Raw genomic sequence first — 18,576 nt, 5'->3', positions numbered from 1 at the left:
TGTTTTATTCCTAGTAGGCAGAAGTAATGGGCTTTCATTCGCCCCAGGGACTAAATTAAAGGTATAGATCATTTTGACTGTTAGGTTTGTACAATACATAATTGCTTTTATGCACTATCTCACAGGCAAACTGCTCGCTTTGTACTACATAAATCTTTTTCTTGCTGTCTTAATCATTTGACTATCAGGAATAAAATGAAAAATGAAAGGAATTATGTGTTTTTTATTTAAACTTAGTTTCAATTAACTTTGCGGGATAATTGAGCTAAGGTTCACATATTAGTGAACAAGGGGGAGAAGGCCAATGCTTGCTTTTTGTCAGCTCCTTGGGTTTGAAAGTAATGTTTGCTGCGACTTAAGCATAGAATTTCATTTCCAGACATTTTCCTGTAGATGGCGCCATTGTCCCTTCTCCTGGGGGAAGATGCTGGCTTCACCGGGGCTGAAACACACACTGCTAAAGAACACATAGAGGAACCAGAAAATCTGCCTGTTCTTAACCTCTTTAGAGATGCCCCTTTAAGACTGCCAAAGGCTAGGGCACTTCTCATCCTGTCTCCTTTTCGTCCACTGACGCCTGCACTATCAGTGTTCAGCGGTCTCTTCCTGGTTGGCTGCTGCAAGGCGAGGCTTTCTGCTTGCTTCCGTCTCTCTCAACGTCTTCTGTCTGTCTGGGGTCCCGCTCTTGCAAAGAGCAGGGAGAGAAAGCACAGATGTTTCCCAAGACACTGCTCTTGACTCGTGTACACTCGATCAGTCTCATCTCTTTCTTTGTCACTTCCACGTAAATGATTCCAAGTTTGCGTCTCGGGAGTGCCCCGTTTTCTCTCCTGACGTCTGCACCTCTGTTTCATCGCTTCATTGACATTACAGCATTACCACACAGAAAGAATCCTGGAAATCAACATGGGCCACTGTTGCGGCCCTGGAGGGACATGAGCTGAGCAGTCAGCACACACGGCAGGAACCAGAGCTAAGTAAATTTAAGAGCGGCAGCAAGTCACAGCCACAACGAAGTTCCTGGAGGAGATGGGAGGGACTATGATACGCTTGGAAGGTGGGATTCAGTTCCACGCTATAGCTCCCGAATTTCAAAGTGATGGGTGATATCTGGATTAGAAGTTTACTTCTGGAGAAATGCCCATCCTCACTGTCGTTCCTTTATTTGTTCCTGAACCCCGAGGGTTCACAGGAGCGTAGAATGTGCAGTTTCAGAGATAACCTAAAGGGGGCCCATGACCCCTTAGTACAGTTCTGAGCTCTCTGTATGCACTGAGCTTAATACATTTCACAGCTCTCTGTACAACTCCTAAATTCTTAGCGCCGACTTTCCAGTTTTGTGATTTCTACATAGATGTTATTGAGAATTTTTCTGGGCATTTGACACCTGTCAAACACCTCCCACCTAACCTGTCAAGCTCACAGCTGGGTCCTCAAGTCCTGTCCCTGCCGCCTCCTTTCCATTGAACCCCAGATTCGGTGACCCTTCTCATCTCTTGTGTGGACTTTTATTCTACCACCGGAGCCTGCCGCTTGCTTCCTTTACCCAGAACTTCTCCCCTACCATCCATCTCACACCCAGCTACCACATTCTTCTTCCTACGATGCAGCTTACACTAGTATTCTGTCTCATTCACGCAGAGATCCTGACTGCCTCAAGTAAAGATCCTGTTTTATTTGCTATTCACGCTCCAAACTCTTTGGCCTCACTTCTGTTCCTCCTTCATCCTCCCAACTTTAGGCAAGTTGGACTCACTGCCCTCTGCAGCAAGGACCTGCCCTTCCCCCATGTCACCCCTACTCATGTGCTGCCTGGTCGATCTACTCACATGTGGAGTGCTGATTCTTCCAGCTCTGCCTCTCCAGTATTACTTATTCTTCTAGGACGAGGTCATAAGCATCCCTGCACTGTGAAGGACCCCAGCTCCCCGGGATTACAGGGACAACTGTCCTCCTCCTGGGTAATTTAGAGTGCATATGTATTGACAAGCAGGAGGGATGCGGACAGTTGGATGGGGGCTGGGATCCTAACTTGCTGTCTACAGTGCGGGGCCATTTCCCTGGATAGGAAGCTACGGTGAAAGCTACTCTGTGACTTATGCCTTTCAGAAATCAGACCTCAGAGAGTGGCAAGGAGATGGCTCACTCTTGTTAGGAAATCACTGAGAGTTTTAGGTTTGGCTTTCAGTGGGTCATTCCCTCCCCCAGGCTGTAAGAAATGACAGCATCCTTAGAGGCCGAGTCAGGTTGCAGCAGCTCCACAGAAGCTTGCTATTTAGATGATTTTCCTGCCAGGCATGGTGACTTCCTAAAGAGAACAGTCTAACATATTTTCAAAACTGTGATCATTACATTGCAGGTGTGAGTTAAATTGTACTATGCAAGTACTCGGCAGATTAACAGGCACACTGTGTTGCCAAGGAAGAGAGGGGCCATTTCTAGTATCTAATGACAGCATGATCTCTCAGTTAGAGGCAGTGAATGAAATCCTAGATCCCAGGGCCCCAGGACCCCTTCACTTCAGTTATCCTTGAGGTGGGGCTGTTAGTAACTGCATTTAACCAAAACCAACCAACCAGCAAAACCCAAAGCAACTGAAGCGGGGTCTTTACTAACTTTATTTTCTAAAAAGACCCAAGTTGTAGGAAAAATTAGTGAATACACTTCTTATCTTCCTTGTCATCTGATTTATGTCACTTAGCATGATCACCTCAAGATGTACCCATTGTCCTTCCTATAAACTACTCAAATTTGTTCTTGATATGTTTGAGTAGTACTCCATAATGTACCCTCCTTTCCTTTTTTTCTTTCTTTTCTTTTTCTTTCTTTCTTTTTTTTTTGTTTTTTTGAAGTACTGGGGATCGAACTCAGGACCTTGCCCTTGCCAGGCAGGCTCTTATGCCACTGAGCTATCTCCCTGGATCCTTCACCTTTTCTATATCCATTCATCTGTTGATAGGCATATGGGCCACTTCCAGGAGTTAGGTGTTATGCTTGTGTGGCTGTAAGCATGGGCGTTCATGTAGCACTGTGAAATGATGTATTTAACTCTCTGAGGAAAATCTAGAAGTGGACTAGCTGGGTCAAATGCAATTTCTATCTCTAGCTTTTTGAGAGATCTCCATACTGATTTCCATAGTGGGTGCACTAGTTTATATTCACACCAATAATGCAGAAATTTCATTTTCCCCACAGCCTGTCTAACATTTGTTGTTTCTGAGTTCTTGATGATAACTATTCTCTGTGGAATAAGGTGGAACCTTAGTGTGCTTTTGTTATTTTAATTTTCATTTTTTGAACAGCCTAAGATACTGAATATTGTTCCATGTACTAATTGGCCATTTGTACTACCTCTGAGAAGCGTCTGTTACTTTCACTTGCCCATTTTATCAACTGAGTCTTTTATATGGAGGGGGTCTAATTTTTTGAGTTCTTTATATATTCATTTTCTCTCTGAGAAATTTGCTATCCCATTTGCTGATTCTTGGTGCTATTTCTCACGTAACTGGGAAGGCAACTAGGTTCTGTTCAGAAAGTCCTCAGCTACGCCTGTAGCAGACTGGCTTCTGAAAGTGACAAGGTAAACTCATCCCCCTTCCATGATGTCCACCTGCCTTCAAAAGTGTTGCTACATTTGAAAAAATGAACCACTTATGACAAAGCATATGAGATAAATCTAGTAACAGGGAAGTCAGTTTTCACCTTACTGATCCTGAGCTTATTCACCTCACCATGCAATTTATATTATCATCAGTGAGGTTGGCTTTTACTGGGCTGTGGAACTGAGAATTTTTGACAAATACCGAGGAACCTTTGCTACTCTATTTTCTATCCAAACTGCCACGATGTTTTCCATTATTGGTGTCCTAGGTCAGGCTATAGCTAAGGGATTCTGCCCACTGCTTTGTGGGATATTTTGGTGTTTGTGAATTACGTTATGACATTTCTTTAACTAGAGCTCTGAGAGTAAAAGCGAACTTTCCACTGCCGGGTATAATTTCTTTGACACATAGCATCCTTTCAGAACAACGATCACTGGAATCAGCAATTTGCCCCGCTGCTATTACTACTTCACCAACATGTCCCGACTCATTCTGTGCTGTCAGCACTGCCAGCCCAAATGCTCGCATATTCTTTAAGCCTTTAATTATTTGAGAGAAATTAAGGGAAGAGAAGACAACCACACGGCCCTGTTTATAAGAGGAAGGGGCACAGAACACTATGTTTCCATGCGCCTGTTTAGGCTTTAGGAAGCTTAGTGTTTCCCATTCTGCTCAGGGCTAATTACTGCTCTGAGAATCCCACTTGGGCACCACTGCTGAAACAGGAAGTCCTGTGGCAGGTGAACGTATGGGCTTCCCTCCTGCTGTTGGAGTGCTGAGGCAGACAGACATCCTGATGAAGCCATGAATTTGAAATTGGAATGCTTTAAATGGCTAAAGGAAGGAAACTTTTATTTTACAGAAGGATTCTTCCTGTCTCTTTTCTCATCTTCTTTATCACACCCTCTTCTCTGACCAAAGAACAGAGCCAGGTGTACGGAGCATGAAAGATGAAGCAGCCTGCAGCCCTTACAGAGAAATCACAGTTCTTTAACAAGTGTTCTCCATGCCCAACTCTGTATCTATAAACAGTTAACCCATTTACCAATAATGTACAGATAGGAAGAGTCCTCCGTTATCAGAGAGCAGCCACTGACACTGCCTCCCCAGGTATGCTTTTTCCTTCATCTTTACTAACCCCCAAATCCAAGCTACCCCAATCCCAGCTCTTCAAGTCTTCCCATTCATGGTAACCATGCTTTCCCTGAACACATAGCTTGCTCACTCACTCCTACTTTTTCTTTTCCTTCTTCCTTCCTCCCTCTTTCTTTTATAGTAACAGGTCAAAGAGTGCCTTATGCTACTTCCTGTTACCATGCTGCAGAGGCCTTTGCTTTTACATTACTACTTCTTTTTTCTTCCAATCATACTTTTTTAACCTCACTGTAACAAAACACTTTGAAGGCCAAGGGAAAAGGAAGTAGCATCATCATATCGTGGGAAAACTTGGTTGCTGCCCCTATATTTGTATCGTGAATCCATCACTTTCCAATTGTGCTGTGCCTAGAGGTTATGCAATGTGAGTCTCAGTTTTGCTAACATAGGAGGAAGGCATGTACACCAGTACAGAGAGTTTAAAGGTCAAAATAATGTATTAACAAGTTTAGATCATAGTAGATAGTCAATCCACAGGAGATCTACTGTTGTTAGGAAGCTCTGCTTTTTTGCTTTTATGAATGTTCTATCTTTTGTTAACATAAGTAAATTGAAGTTGAAATATATAACATATGTTTAAAATATATGCCCCTTGGCTGGGGAGATAGTTCAGCAGTCTAAGCACCTGTCTGGCAAGCACAAGGTCCTGAGTTCAATCCCTAGTACCACATGTCATGCCAGCCCCAGAGCTGGGTGTGGTGGTGCATGCCTGTAATCCCAGCACTAAGGAGGCTGAGACAGGAGGATCACTATGAGTCTGAACTGCATAGCTAGATCCTGTGAGATATATATATATATATATATAGATATATAGATATATATATCAGTAATGCCTAAGTGAACGTGGTAGAATGCAATAAATGTTGGTAAGTGAACGTGGAAAATGCAATACTAAAAATGAAAATTTCCATTATTATTTCCACTCTTTGGTAATTAAATTTTTTTAATAAAAAGTGAAATAGTAAGGTCTGGCCAGATAGCTCAGTGGACTAAAGCGCCTGCTTAGGCAGAGCACAGCAGCCAGGGTTTGATCCCAGTGTGCCATGCCGGCCCCACTCCCAGGGGCATGCTAAACCAAGATTGAGACTGGGCATAGTGGTGCACGCCTATAATCCCAGCAGCTGGGGGCTGAAAACAGGAAAAATACTATGAGTCTGATCTACATAGTGAGAACCTGTATTAAATACATAAAAAAAGAAATAGTAAACCAACACATTATATATTTTGAGAAGGAGGAGGCTGCAGCATCATTAATTTTGTGTTAAGTTTAGAAAATACATGGTACAGTATGGTATTGATCTGGAAAGTTCCCAAAAGCCCATGTGCTACACGTTTTGTGTACAGGGTTCTACTACAGGAAGGTGGTGGAATTTTAATGGGTGGAGCCTAGTGTGTGGAGGGATCTTTGGTCATTGGGGGTGTGCCTCTAAAGAGTGTGGGACCCTGGCTGTTCCTTTCTCTTTTTTGTCCACCTGCTCCTTATTCAGGACAGGGGTAGTTTTGCTCCATCCTACACTTGCACGTGATGTGTTTCCTCACACACTCAAAGCAACATCCAAAACTCTGAGCCTGAGGAAACTTTCTCCTGCCCCCGCCTCACCCCCACCCCCGCATGAGGGATCAAACTTGGGACCCTGCACTGGCCAGGCAGGTGCTTAAGCCACTGAGCTATCTCCCTGACCCTGAAACCTTTCTCCTAACTTGATTCTCTTATGCTATCATAGTAATAGAAAGCTAACACAGTACAGATGTGTTTAATATTAGTTTTCATACCTTTCTGAGTAAACTAGGAATAAAAAACCCCAAAGTCATTGTGCATTGTCACATTCATAAAGTTAATGATAAAAATGACAACAAATAAACCTAGAATATCAAATAAATATTGTTTTGTTCACTTTTTCTGTCTCTGGAACAAAACGCCTGACACCTGTGACTTAAAGGAGGAAGAAGAGGTTTACTTTGGCTCATGGTTTTAGAAGGTTCAGAGTTCAGTTGCTGGCTCTAAGGCAGAAATGGCATGAGGAAAGAAGCTGGCAAAGGAAGCTATCTAATCTGTGGCAGCTAGAAAGCAGAGCAAGGAAAAGCCAGAGCCAGAGATATGGCTTTAGAGGCCCAGCTGAGTGATTCTCTTCCCTCTCCCAGGCCCCACTCCTCCCTCTCATCCAGCTATGAAGCCCTCCTCCTTTAATTCACTAACGAGTACAGCACTCCATGACCGCAATGTAACCACCTCCTAGAAGCCCCCCTATGATATAATATCCACCTCTGAGGATATGAGACTGTGGGGGGGACACAGACCTAAACCACAACAAACAGGACACAGTTTACTAAGATAACCTGAAAATACACAACCCTCACACATAACTAGTATACAACACTATGCTGTTCTACATAAATTATACCAGTCTGAACAATGGGGACCATTCTCTGGATTATTTCATGGATAAACCACCAGGGGTTGCTAAAGAGTAGCATTCCCAGGAACCACGTACCAAGAGAAAGATTCAAATCATTCAACTTGACCCTAGAAGTGTGATTACCAGAGAGTCACACTCATTACTACACCACTGGAAGATCTGGGACCGTGGATCTCAGCGGGTCTGTTCAGCCCACTGAGGAACATGCCTTGCTTCAGGGGCATGCCTGCCCGGAGCCGGCTCGAGCCCAAGGCTGGTGTCCGCATCTCAAGGCCGCATCTTAAAATCCCCAAAGCTGCGTCAAAGCTGACAACTTTCACAGCCATTCTTCTAGGAATTGTAAGTGTGGTACAGAAACTGAAGATTCTTGTCTGAGTTTAAGTGTTTATAAAACCAGTGGATCAGGCTTATTTCTGATGCTTTCTTGATGGTATCAGCACAATCAGGAAAAAACATATTGGAGTAACTGAAGAGCTAGCCTAGAAAATTTATTTCTATCCTTAAAGAACACTCCAGGCCAAACCCTGTATGTAATATAAAGATTAAGTATTTGCTATCCAGGCTATTTGGGACCAAATGTTTTGGATTGGATTTTTTGTGTATTTTTTTCAGATTTTAGAATATTTGCACATACATAATGAGTTATTTTGGAGATGAAATCTAAGTCTAACAATGAAATTCGTTTGTTTTATTTATACCCTATACACATTTGGCTGAAGGTAATTTTATACAATATATTTAAAGTTTGCCTTTGTTTTTATTATAGCCCATTATACAAGGTCATATGCAAAATTTTTCACTTGTCAGTTCTCAAAAGGTCAGAACTCAAAATGTACTGGACTTCAGGTTTTCAGATTGGGGAGCTAAACAAATTTAATGAAGTCCGAGTGGCTTGGACTCAGGGTTCCCTTTATATAGCTCATCTAATCTGCTGTGAGCAGAATTCTTAAGGTTCCCTTGAACTCAAAGAATACTTTGAATATTTGCTCAAAGGACCTTCTGAAGAGGCATCATTAACCGTATTTGAAATGGAAGAAGTTGAGATTGAACAATATGCTCAGATGGGGCTTGACAGCAGAAGACAGGGATAGTGTTCCTATTGGTGATGATGAAGGGGTTCACAGAGGGGCACAAACTTGTTTCAAGACCCACTTCTGGGCAGAGACAGAGGTGGCATTCACGGTTGCCAGTACACTGCACCTCCCCATGCTCCACGGTGCTTTGCAGATGAATACGCTACAGTGTATAAAGGCAGCAGGCACATTTGCTACAGAATGGAGCTCTGCTGAGTCTTCTAACTGCACAGCAAAAACAGGCTGTAGTTTTGAACTGGCTACAGATGTGGTCCTTCCTCATTGCTGGTACACCCGACTTTGACCATATCTCACACACAATAACAGTATGTTTGTTTTCCACAGGAATGACATGGCCACTTCAGGCTTCCCAGCCTTGCATCTTCAGAGGACTCCATCATTGGAGGGTCAAGGCCTCTATGGCTCTGCTTTCCAAGATGTTACATGCTGTGTCACATCTCCTGGCCTACTCTGGCATTAAAGCAATGTGAAACACAGCCTGTGTCACAGCCATTGTTATCCTTAGTTAAGACACCTTGAAAAATACTGTGTCCCCTTTGTCTTCCTGGATTTATCTAGAGATAGAGAAGAAATCAGATAAAGAAACGAATGTATGGTATGGGTGGTGAAAGGCTTCAGTCATTTGAGAGGTCTCTCTGGAGAGCTGTTGGTGAAGCAAGTGAAATTCATATGCCCAGGTATATTGTGACATGCTAAATACAGCCCAGGTAGTAGGGAGGGCCAATGGCTAAGCCTACAAATCACCTGCTAGCCCCATCTGGTTTATGATATAAGAGAAAAGAGCATGCTACAGAGAAACAAATTCATGGTCCATGAGCCAAGACAGAACTTTGCTGGGGCACAGAAATGCAAGACCAGGAGACCCAGCCCTTCATTTTGGCACAATAACTCTTTCTTGTCACAGTGCCACAGTGGGCTCCAAAAGCTCCAAACTGTAAAACATAACACATATTACCCACATCTTGTATCAGTGTCTACTGATTCACCCATCCATAGGAAACTTTCATCAAGGATTTAATAAGACTCTGTGGACACTATCTGGAAGGAAGACTGACTCACTGAGCAGGCAGAGTAACAATATAAACACGAGCATAGAGTTGCAATGAACAGACCTGTTATATTTTCTTTATTATAGATTTAACAGTCTTTGGAAAAAATATATCTAGCTGAAGGACTAAAGCCATCTAATTCCTTCTGTAAAAAGAAAAGCACTCTGCGTTTGCCACAGAGAGCTAGACCTCACTGGCACCTCAGAAATGTGCACGTATGTTTAGTTTGTGTAAGGATGGGAGTATAACCACTTCAGTACCTCATACTTGACACTGATATTATTAGACCAGAAAGAAAGACAGAAAATCTAATTGGCTATTGACTGCTAGTATTCAAATTCTGGTGTGAGGAAGTTGAAGCTGTTCATAAAACTGAGATTTTAATGCTATGTATATCATTTCCTACAACAACAATTGGATAAATGACTCTTTTTGTAGAAAGCTTTTAGAAAAGAATGTCAAAGAGGAGTATCCCAGGCTGGCACACGGGAAAGCAGGGAGGGACACGAGAGCACAAAAGCTAAAAGATTCTCTGTACTTTGAGGTGCAAATGATAAATAAAGGAAGAAGACAGAAGACATGGTGCTACTTAAAAACTTCTGTTTTTCTTCTTTAAATTAGCCAGATCTCTGGGTAGCTTACTTTCTTACTCAGAGGGCATATTGTATTTCTGCCTTTTCTTTCTTAAATCTCAGGAGGTCCATGTATAAGCCCCAACTGCGCATTCACTGCTATGGTATGGATCTGGTTTGAGCCCTGCAAGACCCATGTAGAAATCCGGGTGCCAACCAAGTGACATTGGGAGGATAAGTCCTTGAGAAAGATTCGTGCATTTCTCTCCAGACTACATGCATTTTCTCAGGAACAGATTACTTTCTGCATCTTGTACAATGAATAATCACTAAGAAAACAATATCCAATGTATTAATTATTGAAACTGTCCTACTAATTTGATTTGAAACTGTCTTATTGCTATTTGTTTCTCAATAAAATTATGAGAAAAAAAAGAATAGATTAGTTGCTGAGAGAATGAGCTGTCATAAGCAGTTTAGCTCCTCCGGCCCCTCCCTCTCTTCACATATGCTTGTTTCCCTTCTGCTTTCTGTCACAATATGAAGCAGCTCAAGATTTTCACTAGAAAATAAATGCAAGTGCAGAACTATGAGCCCAAAATGAATTTTTACATAATTTTTAAAAATAAATTGTCATATGTTTTGCTATAGCAACAAAATGTCAACTGAGTCATTCATAATATTCATCTCTAAGGTCAGTGCTCATTTTTGCTTCCACGCACACCTTGGCTACCTGAAGGTAGGGCTCGAATGCAGTCAGATACCAGGCTGCCACCAGCAACTGTCCAGCGGTGAGAGGCTGGGGAGCTTACTGCTCTGCTACTGATAACGGACCTGGTACCCGGAGGGCCTCAGGAACCCCATCCACTCACTTAGAAGAAACCAATGGTCTCTGCATTTTCAGAAAACCCAAGTCTGCAGGGAGGACCCCTGCCCACCCATGCTGCTTTCTAAACACTGAGCAGGGCCCTGCTAAGGTCCCAAGGCCTATACATTCTACTTCCAGTCAGCAGCCCATGTGGGAGTACTATGGCCCTGAGGCCCTGTCAGGTGAAATGGGCAGACATTTCAGGTCGGCTGATCCCCTTTAGAAAATGCAAATAATTCCATGATAAACTTCAAGAATCCCATCTTTGGGGCCAGGGAGATGGCTCAGTAGAATAAGCACTTGCCTGGCAAGAGCAGGGTCCTGAGTTCAATCCCTGGTATGGAAAAAAAAATAATTCCATCTTCAAAAATGTTTATGTGTATCCTTTCCTTTCTTTCTTACATAATTTTCACATTTGGGATCCAGATGATTCATTCTGTTTTCCAAATTTTGTTGACACATGAGGATAAACTTGACTCGCTAACAATATAGGATGGTATATAATATTGATTATCACCTTATGACACTAAAAATCAATCATAATCCCAAACACACACTACAACACATCCCCAACCACTGTTACCACCAGTGTCCTCTCCTCCATCACCCCAACAAGACGCCCTTCAGCACTCACCAAACATGGTCTTACCTTTCCAAAGAAATACTGCATGGATACAGCCATGACATCGAAGCCACAGATGGCCCTCCTCAGCTGTCCCTGAATGAGGCCGAGCTGCCGGGCCTGCCGCTCACACCTGTCCTTTAGCCGCTGGACCAGCTGTCGCTCAGCCTCACGGGCCTGAGGGTCAGGTTTGGGCACAAACCCATTTCGAGGGGCTGTGGTCCTCTGCTTTGGGTACCCTATTAAAAAAAAAAAGTCACTGGTGAAAAGACACATGTGACAATAGCTTATTACAGAAGTACATGAAGAGCGACTGACAAAGAAGAAATTGCCTGTGTCATTTTAAATATTAAAAAGAGAAAAATGTCTTAAATTATTCGTTCCATTGTCATGGTTCTAACTACAATGCTTTATGCTGAGAAAAAGAATAATGGGCAAAATCACCAAATTACTTCCAGCTTCCAGCATTTTTTCTAGGCCTGGTTGGAGAGACAGAGATTTCTCATAGGAGATTCCTCTGGGAAATTAGTCAATATAAGAGAAAGACTTTCATAATTTGCAGCAAGTGGGCACCAGGCACTACCGTGTAATGCCTCCATTATCCTACCCTTTCTTTCAATGACCACTCTAGGGACTGATTCTTCAAGTCCTAAACTACATCACATCTGATCCAGGGACTTTTGATTTTAAATTCCTGTCCTGGTAGGTTCCCTCTAATATGTGGCCCCTGTGATTTCATTCCATCTCAATGGCTAATGGTCAAGCCCAAGCACCTTCTCCTCTCACCCTGTTTCTCCTCAACTTTTCCTACTCTGTATCCAGAATGCCTGTCATAGAAGGAAGGCAGCTCACTAGTGGTACAACCCTTTTTACTACTCTCTGCTGTGGTAAGCAGAAAAGGCCACATTCCTTACCCTGGCCCATATAGCTCTCACCAGGCAAATCCAAGGTGCTGCGTGACCATAGAAAAAGAAATCAGGAGCTCTACCTGGGAGTTCTCTGCATGTCTCTATATATCAGATACTGAAGAAGCTACCAGAAATCAGGAGTCTTAGACACCTTTTTGAGGGGGAGATGTTTAAGAGGAGGTAATGTTGAGGCTGAAGTTTGAAAGAAGAATAGTAAGACCCCAGGAAAATACAGAGGCAACAAGTCCATTATGGCCAAAGACCCACAGATGTGCATGTGTCTTTCCAGGACCACTACCATTCTAGTGAGGCTCAGAGAGAGACTGTTCCCAGCAGGCAGTCAGGGAGGATCTCTGGGTAGGCCATGGACTTGCGTCCGATACATAAATGCTTTCCTTTGCTTAAGCAGGTCACCCATTTAGAGGTCACAACATGAACACTGGTCATTGTGATCACAAATCACCTTTAATAATTCAAATACTTTCTTTTCTTTTGTCTTTTTCACCCTCTGTAAAGTATCAGAAAATGGTATCCTCTTCAGTATCTGATACACAGAGATGCAATAGTCATGGGTTTGTGAGTCTATAAGTGGCCCCATTGTGTAAAGGAAAAGTCATTTATGGGTCTAAATACTTCTGATGGCTCATTTCATGGTGATCCTGATTGTTCATTTAATGGTTAAGCTTGGTAGTGTCAACTTGGCTTTGGGATCATTCTGAGCAGTAGGTGGGACACACTGTGGGTGCGCCTGGGTGCCCTTTGGAGGCACAGTCTGCCTGTTCCCTCCACCCTTCCTCCCCAGTGCTGCTGCCTGCTCTGCTGTTCTACCACGACACACTAAGCACTGTTCGTTCAGTGCTCCACTTTGTCCTTGCATCATAATGTCCCGCCTTGGAGCTTGCTTATCATGTACTGAATCTCCTGATGCTCAAATTGTGAGCAAAATTCTATTTCTCCTCCTTTAGCTTGTGTTGGGCATTGTGTCCGAGCAACAAGAGAGCTGACATACACACCCTGTTAACTGTAATTAAATCTCCCTCTTTTAACAAGTCATTAGAGATTTTAATGTGACCTCAACAGGACATATCTTGTCATTGTGATTTACTGGGTTAGCAGAATATGAAATTATTGCTTCTTAGAAACTGTCTTTATGAAGTCTGAGTACATAATATTCTAGGAAATTTACTTCCATGTTTCAGTCAAGTCAATCTTGATATGCAGTGCACCTCAATATTCTCAGTGCCAGAAACAAATCAAATATAACCACTGATACCAGCATCAAAAGAAGAGGGAATCAGCTCCTCACATACACTCTGAAACATAGCTTAAGATCTACAGTAGAAATTTTTCTCCCACATTTACTGTTTGTCATTTTATTATTGTGACTAGTGAATTTGTAAAACACTCCAATGTCTTAATGTGTTGAGGAACCAGGTATCTGACACTGTTACAACAAAAATGATTTCTTTTAGAAATCTAAAGGAGATAATAAATAAAAACTTATGTCTCAGTGAACTAAAGCTAATTGACATCTCTTGTGTATAGGGTCACCTCTGAGCTTGTGGACCTTATTGTGCTTATACTGTACTGTATTCTTAGCTGTCAGACTTATTCCTGGCTCTTAGGACCTCCTGTATTTAAAATTATTATTATTATCATTACCACCATCATAATTGTACTGGATAAAAAAATTATAGTCAATGGTAAATGAACATTAGAAAAAGATTCAGTATTGACTTTTATTCACACATTCAAAATTCCAGGATCACATTGAAAAAGAGTGTAGACAGTGTACACTTCTACTTCTGGGCCCACCAAGCAGCTGATGTTCAAGATCCAAGAGACAAGCTCTGCTGAGACTTTCAGACTTCTGGATTAATACAGCAAGTACATGTTTAGTGGTTGTATGAATTTAAACTACCTTACAAAACCAATCCCTATCTGAGGACTCACTGGTGGTTGCCTTACTGAGAGGAGACTCTCAATGCCTATCAGTTGGAGATGGAGTCCCTGTCCCTGCAGCCAAGACTTCAGAAGGAAAAGCTCAGGAACGTGATTAGCTGTGGAGTTCTCCATCTCATCTGACAGAGAAGTGTCTTACCATTTTAAACTACAATGGGCCCACTGTATCCATGGGTTCTATACCCTAGAATTAAATAAACTGCAAGTTGAGCTTTCCCTCCTTGTCATTATTACCTAACTGCTTATGTAGTATTGGCATTGTACTAGATAGTTGACAAAAGGCTAGAGATCACTCAACTTATACAGGAAGACTGTATGGGTTTTATAGAAATACCAGTTGTTTTGTATAAGGCACATGAGCACGACTTTGGTCAGACTTTGATATCTGAGGGGAGTCCTGGAACTAATCTCCCATGGATACCAAGGGATGACTGTACATCAAATGGTTTTCTGCCTAGCACTAATAATCATTTTACTTTTGGTGACATATTTTCAATCTTCACTAAAAGTAGTTTTTCTTGTTTTCAAGTGTGTTAACTACTCCTACAGTTAACTCCCTGAAGTATTGTTCTGTCAGCAACTTTACTGTCTGCCGTGTGTCAGACTACCCCAGGGTGGTCCTGAAAGCAGCGACACAGGTTCCTATGGCACCTAGCAGACAGTGATCTTGGGGACAGTAAAATTAGGACAGGAAACCTCACCTACAGTACAGCAGGGTTTGTTTTGCTGTGTTTCCTTGGAAGCCAGCACGTTAGTAGAAATGTCATGTCCATGGCAGTAAGAAGTTCAAGGCATGGGCATGCGAAGTTCTGGAGAATGGTGGCTACAAGAAGGTCATGAGGATGCTGGGGTAAGAAGTGACAACAGTAGCTCACTCCACACCACTGACACAGTTCTTGGGAAGAGCCACTGTGGACCTTAAAGGGACATGCCTTGTCTCCTGAGGGCCCCTGAGGATACTGGGATACTGCACTTGGAGTCACTTCCTTAGTGTTGTTTGAAGGCCTTCTGCTAAGGTGAAGGCAGCCATGCAGGCAGGAAGAGCCTACTCATCTGTGTGTAGTCTCCTGCCAAGGAACCAGAGCTCTAGCTCCTCTAACATAATGGTGATTTCCAACCAGTGGGACTAGGACATTGAGATGAGGGAGTAATTACATTCAATAGAAAACTTGTCAATGGTTTTGGAGCCTTCAAATAGAGTGAAAAATGGAGCAGGTAGACCGATTTTTGACTGACTCTTACATTTACTAAGTATTTTAAAATATTTAAAATGTAAAACTGTACATACTTGCGTGGCAGGGGTACAATGCTATTTGCTGTGTTCTTCTAGGGATGGAACCTAGGGCCTACCGCACACTACGCAAGAGTTGCACACTGAGCTAGATCTTGGCCCCCATGTGATATGCTGATGCAGGTCTATAGGTTTAATGTTTAAATCAAAGTAAACATTATCTTAATCATTTAGCATTTATTTCTAGTGAAAATATTCATAACTTTTTCTTCTATCATTTTGAAAAGAACAATACACTGTTGTTATCTGTAGTTTTCCTATTGTACAACAGCACACAGGAACATCTTATTTGTTCGTATCTAACTATAACTTTGTACCCAGTGCTCCAGTTCTCCCCGTTGTTACCAACCCCTACTGTCCTTGGTCGCTAGCCATGATTCTGCTCTCAACCTCTATGAGATCAACTTTCTGGATAGCTAATTCCATGTATGAGTGAGATCGTGCAGTACTTTTTGATGCTTGGCATATTTCACTTAACATAATGATATGCAGTTCCCTCCACATATTGCAAATGATAGGATTTTATTATTTTAATGGTTCAATACTATTCTATTGTACATATGTACCAATTTTTCTTTATTCATCAGCAGATGAATACTTAGGTTGATTCCCTTTCTTGGCTATTACAAATAGTGCTAAAATAAATGTGGGAGTGTAGATATAGCTTGGCATAATGGGTTCATTTCCTTTGGATATTTACCCAGTATTGGAGTTTCTGGTCCATATGACAGTTCTATTTTCAATGTTTTATGGAACCTTCATGCTGGTTCCATAATGGCTGGACTAATCTACATTTCCACCAACAGTGTGTAAAGGTTTCCTTTTCCCATTTGTTAACTGGTCTTAGTTCACTTCCTCTGGATGAACTAGATAAGCAGCATCTTGCTATGGTCTACAGGCAGCTGATCTCATGTTTGGTTCATGTCATCTTCTTTGAAGGGAACCAAAGTATTTTGCTATTTTTATTGAACACTTGCTGTATGACTAACTGCAGTGTTCATAAGAATAAGGTTCATTTTCGATCTCAGTTCACCTTCTGTCCAGAAGGGGCCAAGCCAGGTCAGGTTTCAGATCTTCTGATTCCTCTCCCCAGGATTCTTCCCACTTCAGCACACTCCTGGACCAGTCCACATCTCTAAGGCACACAGGTCTGAGGGATATGCCTGAAATTCAGAACACCCCCCTATTGTCCAAATCTTGATCTGCATGTAATTTATTTTTAGCTATGCATCTGCCTGTATAAGTTTGGTTGGGGCAGATCAAATCTACACAGATCCCAGTGGCAACTGGCAACTCAGAGGCCCCTGGGAAAAAGCTAGCAATCAGTCCTTATCATGAAGATGAATGCAAACAGTTCGCGTGTGAAGGCTGAGCTACAAACAGTTTGCGTGCAAAGGCTGAGCACTGGGGAAGACACTGTGTTTGAAAATGGAAACAGAATATTAAAAATTCATCTGCAGCCATCTAGTCACTGTCCAGAGGACTGCAATGGATAGGAAAGCTTGGTTTAATTTTAAAGTTGGGAAACTTAAGAGACATAGTCATAAACAGTGCTGCATCAGAGCCTGCATATTTACATCAATGGAGGCCCATGACCTTCACACTTGTAAACAAGAAGGAAAGTGACCATAGGACACAACTTTGATAGGTTGTCAGTTTAAAAAGAGCACTTCATGTGTTTGGTCAATATTCTAACTGCTAGTAACATATCCCTTGGGCACATGAGCTGAACTTTTGTGGACTTTGAAGGGGATTTATTTTTGTTAAACCAATCTCAACCTACATCAGGAAATGTTGCCTGGTGGCACCCTTTTCCTACTTGGTATTGGCAGTTGCTTGCCCAGGGTTGGCTGGCGAAGGGGAGAGGCAAAGGGCAGGTGTGGTGAGAGTGGGGCCTTTGCGATGTCAAGAGGTCTGAGTTTATGATTCAGGGTACCAAAGAGGGCGGAGCTCCAGAGAAAGAGAAAGAGGGGGAGGAAGGCAGGGAGGCAGAGAGGGAGGCAGGGAGAGAGGGAGAAACAGAGGGAGGACACTGGAGATTTGAAGAGGGTCCCTTGGATTTCAGCCAGTTTCTGATCTGTGTGCAGCTGTGAAAGCACCCTGGGCTGGGAGAAAAGAGTCCTATAAAGGATTAGAGGGAAAAAATCTTAGAGGTCACAGAAGAACACAAAAAGACCCTGTTCCTCGGGAGGGTTCTGCCTCAAGAGGGTGGTAATATTACGCTGAGACTGGTCGGTGCCTTCACAACAAAGTGCCAGACTTAGGTGATCAAACTTTTTGCAGGCAACACAACTTTATCCAAGAATAATGCTCAAAAATATTATAGAAATAATCTAGGACCCACAAAAGAAAAATTCACTGTCTGGCAACTAAAATATTTCTCCAGCATGTAAAGGAGCAGGAGGATATAAACCATAAAGAGGAGAGGTTTTTGATTCATTGATATTGATCAAGAAATAGCAGATGATGAAATTGCTTGATAAGGATATAAAAATAATTAGAATTCCTACACTAATATGCTTAAGTAGCAGAAGAATGACTAAACCTATCAACAAGAGACAAGGAAGATAAAAAACCCTAAACATTCTAGTGATTAAAACCTCAATGTCTGAGATGAAAAATACTTTGGATATGATCAAAAGTAGAATGAATAGACATAAATGTTCATGATAGCATTACTCACAGTAGCCCAAAAGTGGAAAAACCCAAATAGCTGTCGTTTGATTCATGGATAAACAAAATGTGGTATATCTATACAGTGGAATATTATTCAGCTACAAAAGGAATAGAATATTGCTAGATACTATGACAGATAATCTTTTTTAAATTTTTTTAAAAGAGAGTACAACATATTATTAAAACCAAAAAAATTACAAAAGCTACAGAATTTCACTAAACAAAATAATATGAATTTCACAGTATTTGTTGTATTGCATAGTACTGTCCTCAAATTAGTTGTTAATATTATCAGATATATGCATGAAAAATTAGAAGAAAGAAAAAAATAAGAAATTAAGAAGACAGAAAAAGAAATTG

The sequence above is a fragment of the Octodon degus genome, unplaced genomic scaffold (assembly GCF_000260255.1).
Source record: "Octodon degus isolate 3935 unplaced genomic scaffold, OctDeg1.0 scaffold00038, whole genome shotgun sequence".
NCBI lineage: Eukaryota > Metazoa > Chordata > Mammalia > Rodentia > Octodontidae > Octodon > Octodon degus.
The sequence above is the reverse complement of the archived record's forward strand: the minus strand, read 5'-3'. Positions refer to the sequence as shown.